This window comes from Rattus rattus, chromosome 6, assembly GCF_011064425.1.
Source record: "Rattus rattus isolate New Zealand chromosome 6, Rrattus_CSIRO_v1, whole genome shotgun sequence".
Classification (NCBI taxonomy): domain Eukaryota; kingdom Metazoa; phylum Chordata; class Mammalia; order Rodentia; family Muridae; genus Rattus; species Rattus rattus.
Window position 1 is genome coordinate 69,462,631 of NC_046159.1, and position 20,454 is coordinate 69,483,084.

Below are 20,454 nucleotides of genomic sequence, written 5' to 3' on the forward strand. Positions count from 1 at the left end.
AGCTTTCTGGAAAATTTTGAATATAAACAGTAGATGTCTGAAGAACATGGAAAGAATGTCTTGGACCTTGACCTATAAAATACTACCTAGATACTTTAATATGTATAAGTCTTGTGTATGTATGCTTTCTAAAAATCAATTCTCAGTTTTGCTTACATCTTAAGGTATTTCACAAATCTGCATAGTCCTTGTTTGCAATTCTTCTTCAGCAAACTTCATCCCTGTCCTATCCTTGCCATGATTGCTCTTGTGATCAAAGAGAATGGTGACTTTGCAAACCCAAAAACTAAAGGTATTTTGTGAAGAACACCACAGCAATGAAAGAGCTGCTAGTTTTAGTTTCCTAATGCCAAGATCATTTCTCCAATGGGAAATGGTAAGAAGTATACAGTCCAAAGTATTATTCCTAAATTATAAAATCAATACAATAGCAAATCAATCAATCAATCAGTCAATCAATTAATCAATACTGCAGGGTAAGAATACAGACATCAGGACATACTGAAATATTAGTATTGTGGAGATTGATGAAAGAGGCAGATGCAACAGAATTGTAAATACTTGAATACCTTTTAATTATGTGCTGCTTCAGGGGTATGTGTAACTAAGTACAGGTGTCTGTGGAGGCCAAAACAGAGCATAAGATCCCTGAAGCTGAAGTTAGCAGGTGATTATGATCTGGCTAGCACAGATGCTTAAAATGAAATTGTGACCCTTTTCAAGAGCAGGGCATGCTCGTAACCACTGAGCCTCCAATGTATCACAACTAAATATATTTTTGACACATGAAAGGCACACATTCACTAATTTCATAAGAGATATTAGGAGGGTGAGGGTTTGACAGCATACTACAACAGAATTTGACAGTCACAGTGAACATAGGGTCCTGAAATATAAATGTGATGAGAGGGCTGAGGGTCTTCTGTGTTGACAATGAAATGGAATGGAACTTTGAACTTGGATGATGGCATTAAAGAACAGCAAAATCCAAAAACTCAAAAGACCTACATTCATATATTGAAATCAGAACTGAAAATTGTCAATCAGAAGATGCACCTTCTATAGACATGTAAGACTTTCCAGTAACTTCTGGCATAGCTAGATGAATAAAACTAAGATTCATTCAAAGCAAACACTAAGAGTCAGTTAAATATCTGGAAAGAAATTAAGAAATTAATGGTATGTTCAAACTGCAGTGGTATATTTGAGGAGACATTGGAATGTTAAAACCTATTTTGCTACACACACACACACACACACACACACACACAGACACACACACAGACACACACACAGACACACACACACACACACACACACACACACACACACACACACATACTTTCCAAAAAAGGAATGTTAAGATGTTAAGTATAGAAGGGTGGTCATTTCTGGTTTCCTCAAGCAAGATGATACCCACCCAGGAGAATGGGGTATCATAGGAAACTTAGAAGCATTTCACTGACTGCTCTATCCCTTTCTTTGGTGACAGTATGGTCAATACAAGTGTCAATTCCCAGTTCCACAACCCAGGAAAGAAAAAAGTAAAACTTCTGTCCAATGTTCTACTTTGACTGGTGTCTGATGGCAGTGAGGGTTTGTGCCCTAACCTCAAGTGTGCTGACTAGAATTGAGATATAGGGTAAAGGCCGAAGAAAAAGTATACACACTGGGAAATTCAAGTATTGCATGCTTCTGGAGGTAAGAGATGTGAAAAGAATATCATATGACACTTAAGGCATGGGAAAAAACAATGGCAAGACTTCCACAGAATTAAGAGATTTAAGAGCAGTTGTATAAAGAAGAGCTTTGGGAACAATAGACATGTTTAGGCATGAAGCGGCCAGAAGATTATATTCCTTGTACAATAAATATGATCCACAAAACAAAGTAGGTACTTATTTAAATGTTCATATACTTTGTATATGATACTCAGATCTCCAAAAAATTCATCAGATGAAATAAAACTATAAATATATGGGCAGCAAAAAACAATGAACAAAGAGAATAGGAATAGCTCTAATGCCAGATAAAATGGACTTTAAGTAAAAATCATTAGAAGAGAAAAAAGATACTGTGTAATGACAAAAGATCAATGAATCATGAGAATGTAATAATGTATGTGTACCAGATATTAATGCCTCTAAATATGAATTAATGAAAGAATAGCAGGGAAAATAGAGGATTCGACAATAGAGACTTCAGTGCTGCACATTAAACAACCAAGTTAATAACACTACATCTTTTAACAACACTACATCATTTCAACCCACAAGATACATACGGAATCTATCCAAACCCAGAACAAATATTCTTCTGAAGTGCACAGAGGATTTGGTCCAGGTTAAATTATGTGATAAGGCACAATGTCAAATGTTAAAGACTTAAAACTGTACAAAACATACTTTGTGGAAATTTACTATGAAATGAAACTAGAAATCAACGGAAAGGATCATCGGGAACCTGCACATGTGTGGAAGTGAACCCCTCTTCATCAATGGTTCAAGAAACAAAATCACGAGGCAATTAGAGAATATCTTCTAGAGAAGCTGCACCTAACCCTCGAGAGGTTTGAGGCCCCAGGAAGGGGCAGAGTGGGGTGGGGTAGGGTAAGGTGCTAGTGACAACTTCTTGCAGACAGGGAGGAAGAATAGGATGAGGAACTCTCAGAGGGCGGACTGGGAGTGGGATAGTGACTGGACTGTAAAAAAAAAGATTAAAAATAATTTATAAAAGAAAAAAACAGACAAAAATGAAAATAAAAAGCCAATTTTTAATATATTAGTGTTAAAGAATAATCTGTAGTTGTGAATCCTTAAAAGGTAAAGTCACAAGCAAACTTCAAGTTATACTCAAAGACCATTATATAATAATAAAATAATACCAACTCTGTGAAAAACAAAGTGTTATGGCAAATCTTTGTCAACTTTCATGTGCTAAGGAATGGGCACATAGGTTGTTGTGCATTATTTCTGAGTGTGGCCATGAAAGTTTCCAGTGATCTGGACCCCTGTGTAAGGAAGATTGCTGCCCTCACTGATGTGAATGGATGCTGTCCAGTCACATAGTGTCAAGAAGTACAAAACCGCAGAGGAAGGACAAGTTGAGTTAGAACACTTATAGTCTCCTGAGCTTGAAAGGCAGTGCTCCTGCCTCTATGACTCTCATAGTTGAGCTATGATTCACAGTACTCTTTCTTATTCTTAGGTCTTTGAAATGGAATTTAAAGGACATCACTCGCTGTCTTGACTTGTAGCTCTCAGGTGGCAGATTATGACAGTTTGTTTCTATAACCACATAAAATGTTCCTTCTAATTAACCAATCTGTCACACACACGCACACACACACATACACACACACACACACACACACACACACAAAACCTCATTCTCTTCTCTCTCTCTCTCTCTCCCTCTCCTTCTCCCTCTCTCTATCCTCTCTCTTTTTCTTCCATGCTATCCCTTCCCTCTGCCCTCCTTGTATGTGTCTTTGAAATCTACAAAATATAGAATGAGCAGAATAGGAAAGAACACATCAATAGTTTCTTCTTTGTTCTAGGTTAAGAAAAAATATGATTCAAAAACCAAAAGAGCATATTTCTCTATATTTTGCACAGATTACAAAACTATCAAAATGCTATGAGAAACTGTGTAACTAGAAACATAACAAAAGGTGAGCTAAATAAATTCTAACCTCCCCACACAATACTAAATCATGAAAACTTATGAACATATCTGTCCAGAACTAATAAGGGATTTGAATTAGCAATCAAAAATTTTCCAACTGAGGAAAACCAAGCAAAGTTTCCATGGGTCAGTTTTATAGATTCATCTATAAAAAATTAACATCAATTCTCAAGATCCTTTTAAAACTAAAAATTCTAATTCACTTCATGAGGCTATAATTATCTTATTATCAAAACCAGACAAACATAAGAAAACTACAAAGCAATAACTTTATTGACATTTTAAGATATAAGCAAGCAATGTTTAAAGGAGGTTATGTTTCAAATATGGGTTTGCTTTCTGAAACTGTTAAAATGTAATACATTTTATGAGATATTAAAAGGTATAACCAGGTAGAGTTTTCAGAGATTATTAGCAAAATCATTTTAATGAACATGTCTACTCATGAGACAAAAGGATGAGCTTATCAATGGACTAAATGATTATTTTTGGAATAGGCCTATTGTAAAAGTATCTTTCCATAAGGTATACTAGACAACATTAAGATTCAAGATTCTGGCACTAGAAAGTCTTCAACAGATGAGGTCCTTTACTGAGATTCCGAATCAGGAGTTGAAGGAATCATTTTCATAACATACCATGCTTGTGGTATTGTATTAATGGCAACAGTAAACATAAATTAAAACATATCAATAACTAAGATAAGCTAAGTAACTTTTAAAATACAAGGATTACTTGATATACAAAAGTCATTAAATTGAGTAATTAATTAGCAAAATTAACCTTTTTTGATGAAAATGGTAATCAAATTAGGAATAGCAGAAACTACTTCAGAATGTGAAGTTCTCTCTCTCTCTCTTTCTCTCTCTCTCTCTCTCTCTCTCTCTCGTGCACACATGCACAGAGGCCAGAGGTAAATTTGGTTGGTTCTGTCCTGCTACCATGTGTATTTCAGGGATTGAACTTAGGCTTTGCATTTGGTGACAAGGGCCTTTATTCAATAAAATGTATTTTCAGTCTCCTAAACTTTATGTAGACTCTCCACACAACACAAGCTAGATGAAAAGTTATAGGAGACATCAAGAGCAACAAAACAGATCAGAAAAGAATCTCCCTGCAACACATTCAATGCATAAGGCAAAGACTGTAAGTGGAAAGCTGTTAGAGACAAACAGTATGTGTACATAAATGTAACATAACAGCTCATTTCTCAGTGGAAAAATTTGAAAGTCAAGAGGGCTTGGATGATGTACTTTAAATTCTGAAAGGCAGCTACTAATCCAGAAAACTATACACAGTAAAACTACCCATGTAATTGAAGAAAAATAATCTTTCAATGTTAAAAATAAACTGAAAGAAAAAAATGACCGGTAATGCAGGTTTACAAAAAATACTTGGAAACAAATTCCCACTGAAATTCAATATAAACACATTAGTTATGTTATAGGAAAGAACAAGCCACATTGAACACATACATATACAGATAAGAAAAATGAGAAAACTACAAAGTCTACAACTTCAACTAAATGCAAGAAATAAATAGGAATTGAATTAATAAGTATGAATACCAATGATATCAGTTACCAAGTCAAAAGAAACAAACATATTAGATTAAGAAACAGAATAGTCCTTAATGTTAAAAATATTAACAAACTATTATGAAGCCAGTGTATCATGTCAAAGCTAGACAAGATAAAAACAACCTGTAGACCAATCTTCTTGATATGCAAAGATGCAAACATTTCCAATGTAATTAAAATGTTTCAGCATGTAAGAGGGCTTACACCAAGATGTACAACCTGCTTTCAACCTTTAAAACCCATATAGTAGAAAGAATGAACAGCATTCCCCGAAAGTATCTTCTGACACCCCTATACAGGTTGTGTCATATATATTTATGCCCACATGCATACATACATATACATACATACATACATACATACATACATATAAAAGGCAGGGAAAAGAAAGAAAGAAAATGAATAAATGTTCAAAATATTGTTAAAAAAGGAAGAAAGAAATAGAAGTATATTCATTTGTAACTGATATAATTCTATACTATCAGACCAAAGTAATCCACCATCAAAAAGTAATCTAAAATTTTAGAAGTGAAAGAGCAGGATACAAAATTAACACATAAAGTAAGTAGCCTGCCCGTGTAACAATACCAACCACGTTGAAAACATAATCAGGAAACCAACTCTGCACATAATAGATTTAAAAACTATGAAAATGAACTTAACTTTGAAATTAAAAATATAACTCCTGAACTCTTTAAAACACCATGAAAGAAAATGAAAACACACAAAGTTGAAAAGAAACATCATCATAATTAATTGGTAGGATTACTGGTGTGAAAATGGCTATCTTATCAGAAGAAATCTTCAGATTCAACACAGTAACCATGAAAATCCACTGCTATTTTTTACGGACATAGATAAAACAATCTCAGAGTTCACATGGAACCACAAAAGTCTTTGGATACCCAAAACAATACTGTGAAATATAATAATGATGACTTGTCACCATACCTGACTTTTGATTTCAAATTATACTACAGAGCTGTAGCAACAAAACGGACAGAGAATGCATGCTACTGGCACAAAAGCAGACACATAGTTCAATCATACACAATGTAGGACCAAGATATAAACCTATACATCAATACGCATCTAATTTTTGACAAAGATGCCCGAATATGCATTGGATAAAACACTACCTTTTCCACAATTTATGCTGGGAAAAGTAGATATTCACATGTCCATATGGATAGAGGAAAGATAAAACCTAACTTAATCTTTGATAATAAACAAATCCTCTTTAAACAGATCAAAGACCTAACCTACCTTTGAGAGCTATGCATTTGACAACGGATTGATTTGTAGTATATACACATTACTCAAAAAAAAATTAAACAAGAATTAAAACAACCTATTAAATAGTTCTGATGACAACTTTCAAAAAAGAAAAAAATCAGAATCACTATTATTAAATTGAAATTATATTGATTTTTCCAACTCACCAATCAAAACAACAGCCATTAGGAAAAACTATCAGCAAACATGGTGATAGACAAAAGACAACCCTTATGCTCTGCTCATGGGAATGTGAACTGGTGCAGCTATGTACAAGAAAGTATAGAATAGCTTCACAAACTAAAAGTAGACCTATGAGATGGCCCATATAACATTTCTGGGTATTTACTCAAAGAACGCCAAGTCAGCACATCAAAGAGATATCTGCATGCTAGTGTGCACTGACATTCACAGCAGCTATATTATGGACCACCAAAAAGGACTGGATAAAAATGGCAGTGTATATATAATATGGAATAGTTTTTATCAAAATAAAGAAAAAGTTACCTTGTTTTCAGGAAATTAGATGCAACTGGATATAATTGATGATAATATGAACAAATTTAAGCCAACATCAGATAGTCAAAAATCATATCTTCTGTAACTTCTGGTTTCTAAATTTTATGCAGATGTGTAAAATCACACACACACACACACACACACACACACACACACACACATGACATGGAAGCAAAAATGAAAACTTGAGGGGAAATGGGGATTTAACATAGAATGGAAAAGAAAGAAGAGTGTTGAGATATGTCAGGGAACATACTCAACATACAATATACAATTTGGGAAATGCCCTGTAATACAATACAATATGCAATGAGTATACATACTGATGTTGAAAAATCTTACCTTTGTGGTCTGCATGAAACATTGTTCCATGACAAAGTCACATTAGTTTGAAAGGCACAGGATTAGAAACGTTTTACTTCAGATGAAGTCTTTCATAAGACATATAGAAAGCCATGGTCATTCATTGAAAGGAGAAACCACCAGTGAGATACAATTATTGAGATAATTTATGCATTTACCTGTGGCACATTCTCCTCCATAGTACAGACAAAGTGAAGTCATAGAACAATAGAAGGTGACATCAATACCTCATTGTCATAGTTCATTTAGACCAAAAAATCTCTTGGATCAAATGGACTTAACATACATCTAGAAAATATGTCATACAACAGTTTGAGAATGAATACCTTTTTAGTATCCCACTAGGCATTTTCCAAAATAGACCACATTTTAGTACATTAAGAAAATCTTAAAAAATATGAAATATAATTTATTTTATCTTAGAAGATGGAATAGAATTAGAAGCAAAAAGCAAAAGAAACTACACAAATGGACAGATGTCGATTTGTAAATTATAAATGGTTCAATGATAAAATCATAGAAAATTCAAAACAATATCTAGAATCAAATGGAAATAGGAAAACAACTTACTACAATCTCTGAGAGACAAAGGTGGGTGTAAAAGGGAACTTTTCTACAAAGAGTTGTAACATTAAAATTCAAAGAGGTGGCTCTTGAGTACTCTTCACCACCACACCTTGAGTCAGCAAATTATGACATGCTCCCAGGCCTTACATAGCCATCCAGGACCACACCTGGTGTTCTATTACTGTGAAGAGAGACCATGACCACAGGAGCTCTTAAGAAGAAAACTGTTAGACTGCAGGGAGACAAATAACCCTATTAAAAAAATGGGGTTCAGAGCTAAGCAAAGAATTCACAGCTGAGGAATGCCAAATGGCTGAGAAACACCTAAAGAAATGTTCAACATCTTTAGTCATCAGGGAAATGCAAATCAAAACAACACTGAGATTTCACCTCACACCAGTGAGAATGGCTAAGATCAAAAACTCAGGTGACAGCAAATGCTGGCGAGGATGTGGAGAAAGAGGAACACTCCTCCATTGTTGGTGGGATTGCAGACTGGTACAACCATTCTGGAAATCAGTCTGGAGGTTCCTAAGAAAATTGGACATTGAACTACATGAGGACCCAGCTATACCTGTCTTGGGCATATACCCAAAAGATGGCCCAACATATAACAAGGACACATGCTCCAGTATGTTCATAGCAGCCTTATTTATAATAGCCAAAAGCTGGAAAAAACCCAGATGCCCTTCAACAGAGGAATGGATACAGCAAATGTGGTACATCTACACAATGGAATATTACTCAGCTATCAAAAACAATGACTTTATGAAATTCATAGGCAAATGGATGGAACTGGAAAATAGCATCCTGAGTGAGGTAACCCAATCACAGAAAAACACACACAGTATGCACTCATTGATAAGTGGCTATTAACCCAAATGCTTGAATTACCCTAGATGCACAGAACACTCAAGAAGGATGACCAAAATGTGAATGCTTCACTCCTTCTTTAAAAGGGAACAAGAATTCCCTTGGCAGGGAATAGGGAGGCAAAGTTTAGAACAGAGGCAGAAGGAACACCCATTCAGAGCCTGCCCCACATGTGGCCCATACATATACAGCCACCAAACTAGATAAGATGGATGAAGCAAAGAAGTGCAGGCCGACAGGAAACGGATGTAGATCTCTCCTGAGAGACACAGCCAGAATACAGCAAATACATAGGCGAATGCCAGCAGCAAACCACTGAACTGAGAACGGGACCACCATTGAAGAAATCAGAGAAAGGACTGGAAGAGCTTGAAGGGGCTCGAGACCCCATATGAACAACAATGCCAACCAACCAGAGCTTCCAGGGACTAAGCCACTACCCAAAGACTCTACATGGACTGACCCTGGGCTCCACCCGGCATAGGTAGCAGTGAATAGCCTAGTAAGAGCACCAGTGGAAGTAGAAGCCCTTGGTCCTGCCAAGACTGAACACCCAGTCAACGGGATTGTTGGGGGGGAGGGTGGTAATGGGGGGAGGATAGGGAGGAGAACACCCATATAGAAGGGGAGGGTGAGGGGTTAGGGGGATGTTGGCCTGGAAACTAGGAAATGGAATAACAATCGAAATGTAAATAAGAAATACTCAAGTTAATAAAGAGTAAAAAAAAAAAAAAGCTGTAAGAGCTCATAATCGGAACTTATTTACAATTTCAGAGAGAGAGAGAGAGAGAGAGAGAGAGAAGCGCAAAATCCCATGGGGGAGAGAGCTGGACCCTCAGAAGTGCAGACACTCCTGAGAGCTTGGGGGAGACCTCCACTTCTGCTCATATTCCTGGCCCAAGAGGAACCTGCCAAGTGCCCTCTGGGTACAGAAATCTAGGAGCAGTCAGGGGCAGGACCCTTTCGGTTTTTGCCTTCTCTGAGAGTTGAAAGCCAGTCACCAGGAGCACAAACATACCTGACAGCAGAGGGAAGATCAACTCTTCTGTGTCAAGCAACCCACCTGGAGGCTCCAGTTCACAAAAACCCAGGAGCAGCTCTCTGTTTCAAGATTCGGCTGAAAGAAAACACATTTACAGGAGTGCTGACACACAGGCCTACAGGAGGATCAAGCCACTGTCAGAGACAGCAAGACAAGAGAACACCAGAGACAGCCTGATGACAAGAGGCAAGCACATGAACGTAAGCAAAAGAAACCAAGAATACTTGGCATCATTAGAGCCCAATTCTTCCAACAAAGCAAGTACTGGGTATCCAAACATCCCGGAAAAGCACGATTTAGATTTAAAAATCACATTTTATGATGATGATGGAGGACATTAAGCAGGACATAAATAACTCCCTTAAAGAAATACTGGACAAAACAGGTAAACAAGAAGAAGCACTTAAAGAGGAAAGACAAAAAAAAAAAATCCCTTAAAGAATTATAGCAACGAACAATCAAACAGGAAAAGGAATTGAACAAAACCATCCAGGAGTTAAAAATGAAAATAGAAACAATAAAGATAGCACAAAGGGAGACAACGCTGGAGATAGAAAACCCAGGGAAGAGATGAGGAGTAATAGATGCAAGAATCACAGATAGAATACAAGTGCCAGAAGAGAGACTATAAGGGGCAGAACACACCATAAAACCACATTGACACAACTCTCAACAATAATGCAACATACAAAAAGCTCCTAGTGTAAAACCTTCAGGCATCCAGGATACAATGAAAAGATCAACCTTAAGGATAATAGGTATAAAAGAGAGTGAAGACTCCCAACTTAAAGGACCAGTAAATGAATTTAACAAGATTATAGAAGAAAACTTCCCTAACGTCAAGAAAGAGATGCCCATAAACATATAAGAAACCTACATTATACCAAATAGATTGGGCCAGAAAAGAAATCTCTCCTGTCACATAATGGCCAACACACCAAATGCACAAAACAAAGAAAGACTATTAAAAGCAGTAAGGGAAAAAGGTCAAGTAACATATAAAAACAGACCAAAAGAATTACACGGGACTTCTCACCAGAGACTATGAAAGACTGAATATACTTGGCAGATGTCACACAGACCCTAAGAGAACACAAATGCTAGCCCAGGATACTATATCAGGCAAAACTCTCAATTAACATAGATGGACAACCCAAAATATTCTATGACAAAACCAAACTTACACAATATCATTCTACAAATGCAGCCCTCAAAGGATAATAGACAGAAAGCTCCAACACAAGGAGGGAAATTACACCCTAGAAAAAGCAAGAAAGTAACCTCCTTGCAACGACACCAAAAGAAGAGAGACAAACATAACTCCACCTCTAACAACAAAAATAACAGGAAGCAACAATCACTATTCCTTAATATCTCTTAAGCAATAGTGGACTTAATTCCCCAATAAAAAGACATAACATGCTGTATTCATAAAGAGGACCCAGCATTCTGCTGCATACAGGAAACACAACTTAGAGATAAAGAGAGAAACTACCTCAGAGTAAATGGCTAGAAAACAACTTTCCAAGAACATAGTCCGAAGAAACAAGCTGAAGTAACCATTCTAACAATGCGTAAAATTGACTTTCAACCAAAAGTTATCAAAAAAGATAAAGAAGGATACTTCATATTCATCAAAGAAAAAAATCCACCAAGAGGAACTCTCAATGTTGAATATTTATGTTCCGAATACAGTGGCACTTACATTTATAAACGAAACCTTACTAAAGAGATTTCAACTCCACACCTTCCTCAATGGACAGATCATGGAAACAGAAATTAAATAGAGACATAGAGAAACTAACAGTAGTTGTGAACCAAATGGACATAACAGATATAGAACATTTCATCCTAAAACAAAAGGATATACTTTCTTCTCAGCACCTCATGGTGCCTTCTCCAAACTTAACCATATAATTGGTCACAAAACAGGCCTCAACAGATACTAGAAAATTGAGATAATCCCATGCTTCCTATCAGATCACCACAGACTAAGGCTGGTCTTCAAGAACAACAAAAATGAAGGAAAGCCCACATATACATGGAAGTTGAAACAACGCTCTACTCAATGACAACTTGGTCAAGGAAGAAATAAATTAAAGACTTCTTAGAATTTAATGAAAATGAAGATACAACATACCCAAACTTATGAAACAAAATGAAAGCAGTGCTAAGAGGAAAACTCATAGCTCTGAGTGCCTGCAAAAATAAGCAGGAGAGAGCATATATCAGCAACTTGGCAGCACAACTAAAATCTCTAGAACAAAAAGCAAATACATGCAAGAGGAGTAGAAGGCAGGAAATAATCAAACTCAGGGTTGAAAACAACCAAGTAGAAACAAAAAGAACTATACAAAGAATCAACAAAACCAGGAGCTGGTTCTTTGAGATAATCAACACAATAGATAAAAGCTTAGCCAGACTAACCAGAGGGTATAGAGACAGTACACAAATTAATAAAATCAGAAATGAAAAGGAAGACATGACAACAGAATCTGAGGAAATTCAAACAATCATCAGATCCTAGTACAAAAGCCTATATTCCACAAAACTGGAAAATCTGGAGCAAATGGACAATTTTCTAGACATATGCAAGGTACCAAAATTAAACCAGGATCAGATAAACCAGCTAATAAACCCCATAATTCCTAAAGAAATAGAAGCAATTATTAAAAGTCTCTCAAGCAAAAAGAGCCCAGGACCAGAGGGGTTTAGTGCAGAATTCTATTAGAACATTAATAAAGACCTCATACCAATACTGTCCAAACTAATCCACAAAATAGAAATAGAAGGATCACTTCCCAATTCCTTCTATGAAGCCACAATTATGCTTATACATAAACTACACAAAGATCCAACAAAGAAAGAGAACTTCAGACCAATTTCCCTTATGGATATTGACTAAAGAATAATCAATAAAATTCTAGCAAATCGAATCCAAGAACACATCAAAACTATCATCCATCATTATCAAGTAGCCTTCATCTCAGGGATGCAGGGATGGTTCAATATACCGAAATCTTTCAACATATTCCACTATGTATACAAACTCAAAGAAGAAAACCACGTGATAATTTCACTAGATGTTGAAAAAGTATGTGACAAAATAAAATGCCTCTTCATGATAAAAGTCCTGGAAAGATCAAGAATTCAGTGCCCAATACATAAACATATTAAAAGCAATATACAACAAACCAGTAGTTAAAATTAAAACCAAATGGAGAGAAACTTGAAGCAATCCCACTAAAATCAGGGACAAGACTGCCCACTCTATCCCTACTTATTCAATATAGTACTTGAAATCCTGACCCAAGTAATCAGACAATGGGAGGTCAAGGGGATAAAAATTAGAAAGGAAAAAGTAAAAATATCATTATTATTGGCAGTTGATATGATAGTATATTAAGTGACCTCAAAACTTCCACGAGAGAATTACTAAGCTGATAAACAACCTCAGTAATGTAGCTGGGTATAAAATTAACTCAAACAAATCAGTAGCCTTCTTCCACTCAAAGGATAAACAGGATGAGAAAGAAATTAGGAAAAGGACACCCTCACAATTGTCCCAAATAACATGTATTATGTTGGTATAACACTAACCAAGCAAGTGAAAGGTCTGTATGGTAAGAACTTCAAGTCTCTGAACAAAGAAATTGAAGAAGATCTCAAAAGAAGGAAAGACCTCTCATGCTCATAGATTGGCAGGATTAATTTAGTAACAATGGCCATTGTGCCAAAAGCGATCTACAGATTCAAGGCAATCCTCATCAACAGTCCAACTGAATTCTTCATAGAGTTAGAAAGAGCAATGTGCAAATTCATTTGTAATAACAAAAAACCCAGAGAGCAAAAACTATCCTCAACAATAAAAGGACTTCTGGGGAAATCATCATCCCTGACTTCAAGCAGTATGACAGAGCAATGGTCATAAAAACTGTATGGTATTGGTACAGAGACAGGCAGGTAGATCAGTGGAATAGAATTGAAGTCCCAGAAATGAATCCACACCCTTATGGTCACTTGATCTTTGAAAAAGGAGCTAAAAACAACCAATGGAAGAATGATAGCATTTTCAACAAATGGTCCTGGTTCAACTGGAGGTCAGCATGTATAAGAATGCAAATTGATCAATTCTTATTGCTGTGTACAAAGCTTAAGCCCAAGTGGATCAAGGACTTCCACATCAAACCAGATACACTCAAACTAATAGAAGAAAAAGTGGGGAAGAGTCTTGATCACATGGCACTGGGGAAAATTTCCTGAACAAAACACCAATGGTTTTTGCTCTAAGATCAAGAATTGACAAATGGAACATTATAAAACTTCTGCAAAGCTTCTGTAAGGCAAAGGACACTGTCATTAGGACAAAACAGCAACCAACAGATTGGGAAAAGATCTTTACCAATCCTACATCTGATAGGGGGCTAGTATCCAAAATATACAAAGAACTTAAGATGTTAGACTCCAGAGAGCCAAATAACCCTATTAAAAATGGGGTAGAGAACTAAACAAAGAATTCTCAGCTGAGGAATATTGAATGGTTGAGAAGTACCTAAAGAAATGCACAACATCCTTAGTCATCAGGAAAATGCAAATCAAAACAACCCTGAGATTTTACTTCACATCAGTCAGAATGGCTAACATCAAAAACTCAGGTGACAACAGATGCTGGCAAGGATGTGGAGAAAGAGGAACATTGCAAACTGGTACAACCTCTCTGGAAATCAGTTTGGAGTTTCCTCAGAAAATTGGACATTCTACTACCTGAGGATACAGCCATACCTCTCCTCGGCATATACCAACAGATGCTCCAACATATAACAAAGATACATGATCCACTATGTTCATAGCATTCTTATTTATAATAGCCAGAAGCTGGAAACTATTCTAATGCCCTTCAACAGAGGAATGGATACAGAACATGTGGTACATCTACACAATGGAGTACTACTCAGCTATCAAAAACAATGACTTCATGAAATTCATAGGCAAATGGATGGAACTAGAAAATATCATCCTGAGTGTGTTAACTCAATCCCAGAAAAATACAAATGGTATTCACTCACTGGATATTAGCCAAAAAGCTCAAATTACCCAAGATACAATCCACAGGCCACAGGAAGCTCAAGAAGTGCTGATGCTTCAGTCCTTATTCAAAGGGGAGCAAAAATATTTATAGGAGGGGAAATGGAGGCAAAGTTTGGAGCAGAGACTGAAGGAACAGCCAGTCTGAGACTGTGCCACATGTGGCCCATATATATACAGCCACCAAAACTATATAATATTGATGAAGCCAAGAATTACATGCTGACAAGTGCTGGATATAGATGTCTCCTGAGAGACACAGCCAGAGCATGTTAAATTCAGAGGCAAATGCTAGCAGCAAATGATTGAACTAGAATGGTAAACAAATTGGGGGAATTAGAGAAAGGATTAAAAGACCTGAAGGGGATTGCAACACCAGAAGAACAGCAATGCCAACCAACCAGGGCTCCCAGCTACTAAATCACTACCCAAAGACTATACATGGACTGACCCTTGGCTTCATCTGTATATGTCGCAGAGGATGGCCTTGTTGGGCACCAATGGGAGGAGAAGCCCTTGGTCCAGCTAAGGTTCAACCTCCCCCCCCACTCAGTGTAGGCCAATGTCGAGGGTGGGCAGGAAGGGGGATGGATGGGGAGGGTAACACCCTTATAGAAGAAGGGGACGGGGATGTAATAGGGGGCTTATGTCTGGGAAACTGGGAAAGGGAAAACATTTGAAATGTAAATAAAAAAATCCAATAAAAGAAAAAAAATTAAAAATTCAAAGATGTTTTAAATAAAATCATTAAGTAACTCAAGATACTAGAAAAAAGGAACAGGTAAATCCTAAATAGGTAGATAGCAAAACATAATTTTAAAAAGTCAGAAGAAAAAAATGAAATGAAGACTACAAGACATACAAAGATTCAATGAAATAAACTATTGGTTTTTGGAAACAAGATTGACAGACATTTAGCCAAAATAAATATATAGGAAAATAGTTCATAAAATTGGTGATAAGATATTACAGAACACATCAATAGAATTCAGTTCCTCATTACAAAATGGAATCTGCAAAATAATCAGATTAACTTCTAAAAACCTATGGTTTACTAAAGTTAAATTTTCATAAAACATAAACTACAACAGTAGATCCATGGTGAGCAATGAAAGTATACCAATAATATTCTCTCAACAACAACAACAACAACAACAACAACAACAACAACAACAAAAAGAATCGTACAGACAAACTGCTGGTCTGTATAAGACTGTTAAAGAAAAATGACCGCCAATGCTCTTCAAACTATTTTACAAAATAGGAAAGGCAGAGAGCATGCACTTTCTACAAAATTTATTAATACAAAAAGGTAATTATAGATCCATTACTTTGATGACAACACACATATATCAAATCTTTAATAAAAATATAAACCAATATAACAACATATTAAAAAGATCATGCATCATTATCAAACTGGTTTTATTCCAGAGACTTGGAAAACAAAAACTAAAGACCAAACAAAAACTAAAAACCAAAATGAATTATACCAATACCTTCAAGAACAGAAACAATACTATTATGTAAATAGAACATAAAAGCCTTTTGGCAAACTTCACCAAGGCATCATGATAAAAAACCTTGACAAAACTAGGAAGAGATGAATTATACAATAACATAACAATATGCCTGCATGACAGACCCATATTATTCTACATGAGGGCAAATGAAAGAATTCCCTGTACAGCTAGAAGGGAAACAAGCCTGTTTTTACACTCTGCATTCCTGTTTACCACAGTGCTTAAATTTTTAGCCAGAACAATAAAGAAAAAAGGGATGGAGAGATAAAAGTTATATAAATAGGAAAAGAAAATTCAGTTTATCCATATTTGTACATGGTTTCAGCCTGCATTTAAGAGACCCTAAGACTTCATCAGAACCTCATAGATTTAGTAAAGCATCAGGATAAAAAATTATCATACAAAAGTAAGTAGTTTGTAGGATTTTGTTTTGTTTTCACAAAGCAATGAGAAACAAGCTGAGAAAGAAGTCAAGGAAACAAACCCATTCACAAGAGCATAAAAAAATAGAGGAATAAATGTACTAATGAGGTGAAAGTCATCTACATTAATAACTATGAAACTTACCCCTGGACTATGTGGCTAACCTTAAATGTAAAACAAAAAGGGAACTTATTTAAGAAAAATGGAATGTTGAAGGGTCACCAGAGGTTTTGTGGCTGTTATAATTAATATTATAAAATGGCTGTACTATTCAAGAGCATTCCCCAAGTTCCATGAAATGCCCCATGAAAATGTTAATCACACTCTTTACAAAAATTGAACAAATAAAAACCCTAAAATAAATAAGTGAAAGAGTGCCTCAACAGCAAAATTAATTCTGAGAAAAATACATGGAAGATATCATAATACTGGGTTTTAAAATGTGACACAGAGAGCTGGAGAGTTGGGTCTTGTTCAGGGCACAAGTTCAGTGCTCAGCATCTTTAGTAGTGAACTCACAACCTCCATCAGTAACTCCAGTCCCTTGGGTATCTAACTCCTGTCCAATATGTGAAGCTTGTACACAGTACACACCACACACACACACACACACACACACACACACACACACACACACACTTAAAAATACTACACATTCTTAAAAATAATAAAATTTTATCTTTTTACAAAAAAGCTATAGTAACACAGCTGTTTTACTAGCACATAACAAACATAGAGACCAATGGATTCGAAGATCCCACTTGGCTATACAGCTATAGGATCCTGATATCAACAAAGGTACCAAAAGCGTGTACCAGAGGAAAGACAGAGAATGTTGCTGAGGATACCCATGGATAAACTGGATAACCATGAATAGAAGATGTGTTGGATCCCTATGGCTCACCCTGCAAAATCATCAACTCTAAATTAATCATCTCATGCACTTTGAGAACTTAATCTTGAAATGAGCAAATGCAAAACATGTCAGGATAAAGATATAAGCCACAATATACTTATGGCATAGAACCTCAATAACTTTGTAAATAATTGGGTGAGGCAACAGATCAAGTTTTAAGCTTCTATAGGCCAAAAGAAATAATTACCAGAGTTAAAAGGCAGCCGATTGTAAGAAGTAGAATTCATTTTCCCACAACTCATCATATGTAGATTAATATCTAGACCATATGTATGTATGAATAAGTAAACACAAAAGAATAAATAATCTACTCAATAATGGAATAAAGTGAACATTTTTCAAAATTAATACAATTAACCAATAAACACTTACTTTAAACTTAAGTTCACTTGCCTTAGGCACAAAGGGCTTAGATATAGATTTCACCTTATCCTAGAAAAATGGCTGTTACTGAGTAAACAAAACAAAAGTGAATGATGGGGATGCATGAAGAAAAGGAAATCTCTGTTGGTGTATACGCAAATTGTTTCATCAAATATGAAAATCAATTTAGAGTTTATTTATAAAAATAAAAAATAGACCTACCATATGTATATGCTATACGACCACCCTAGCACACCCAAGCAACTGTATTGATTGTGACAATTCAATATGACCAAGTTATAAAATCATTCTATGTGTCTTCCAATTAATATATGGAGAAGAAAAATGTTTTATATACCTACATACAATGAAGAGTTATTCAATAATGAAATGAAAGTCATCTTTATGAAGATGATAGTTCTGGAAAAAAATGATCTTAGTAAAACAAGTCAGACTCAGAAAGATAAGAATCACATATTTTCTTTCATATGATATAGATAGATAGATAGATAGATAGATAGATAGATAGATAGATAGATAGATATGAAGATCATTGGGGAAGAAAATGGCAACCAGTGGGAAGGTGACAAAAATCACAGTATGGTGAATATTATAATAAACATTCTTCATGTATAAAAATGTCATCATGGAAGTTTAACATTTTGTACAATTAACGTAGAACGACAAATCTGAACCAGAAGATGATAGTAAACAAAGCAAGCTGGTTACATTTGGAGAGTGTGTGATTTTTTCTTACATGGAGCATCTATAGTGACCAGACTCCAAAAGATAGAAGAGAAGATACTGGTGTCAAGATATGTCAAGTATATTGTTGTTGTGTAACAGATGCTTTGTTTTGCAGTGTGGAGAGTTTCAGCATATGGAGGTTAGTGATGGGTAGAACAGTGTGATTACAACCAAGTGCTAAGACAGTAAGCATTATTTGTATTTCACCTGAAAATAAAATACTAGTAATTGATATTCTCAGGAGGAAAGATGTTCAAAGCCACATCCCCTCTCTCACAAATGCCCTCACCAGCTCGAATTGGATATATATGTATCAAGTTAGGTCAGTAATGTTTATTTTTCTATGAGGCTTAACAATGTTCATACTTTTCCACTGAATTATCAGGTGAAATTAACTCTATAGGTACTTAAGGATGGATGTACTTCCAAGAAGCCATGAACTCCATCAAACATCAGAAATGTATGGCTATGGTTTGGGGAAGGAAGGGTTTTCCACAGTTATTAGTTTTAACTCTCCATTGTAGAAGTATTTTATAGGGGACAGTCACAGAGAATGGAGTTCAGGGGGCCAGGATCACGGAGCAGAGTATTGCCATGCAGACAATTCTAGCAAATACTCAAAACATATCCATGATATATTAGCATTCCTTATCAAGAGCACAGGATGAAGCACAAACAAAAGTGAAGGATTTTATTACACAAATTAGGTAATCTCATCTAAATTTCTTTCTACTAGATTATATAGCATTTGTCTTGGAATGAGTTGTAAATGTTGGATAAGAAGGTCAAGTAACATGATTATGAAAAGTATATATAAATGTTTTATTTAAAATATATACTCATCTCTTTACAAAAACAGTAAAGACTCCACACCCCTGACCTAGTCTTCAAATATGCTCTTCCTATGGATTTACATTGGAGTCAGTCATGAAACTCCATTATAACATTTGTGCAATAGTCCTAAAGTGAAGGCTTTGTGCATGGCAAGCACAAAGTTCCTGCTGAACCCACACCTCATTTTTTTCTTGAATACAATTTAAAATTAATTCTTCGACAATTTCAGACATGTATATAATACACCCTGATTACTCTCAAACGTCCACCCTCTTTTGTGTATTCCTGTAAGCAACCTTTCTCTCTGAGAGTACCATTTTCATATCTGTATCTCATTGTTTTGTGATCACTGGTTTTATATCAAGTACTGTCTATGTAACCATGGGTGGGAACTATGCCCTGGAGGAGCCGGGTGGACAAGCTTGAAGTCATACAACTGAAAACAATACCTATCCCAGCACCCACCAAGACAGGGTGTAGTTCACCAGGGCGAAGAAGATTCCTATATTGTACTCAGAATTTGCCCATGCCTGCTGTTTTTCTTCCCATAGGGACTCACACATATGAGCTAGTAATAAGTGATGAAATCTTCTTTACATTTGCACACATGTCATGAGCCCACAGGGAATGTATACAATTGTTTTCCATTTTTATAGG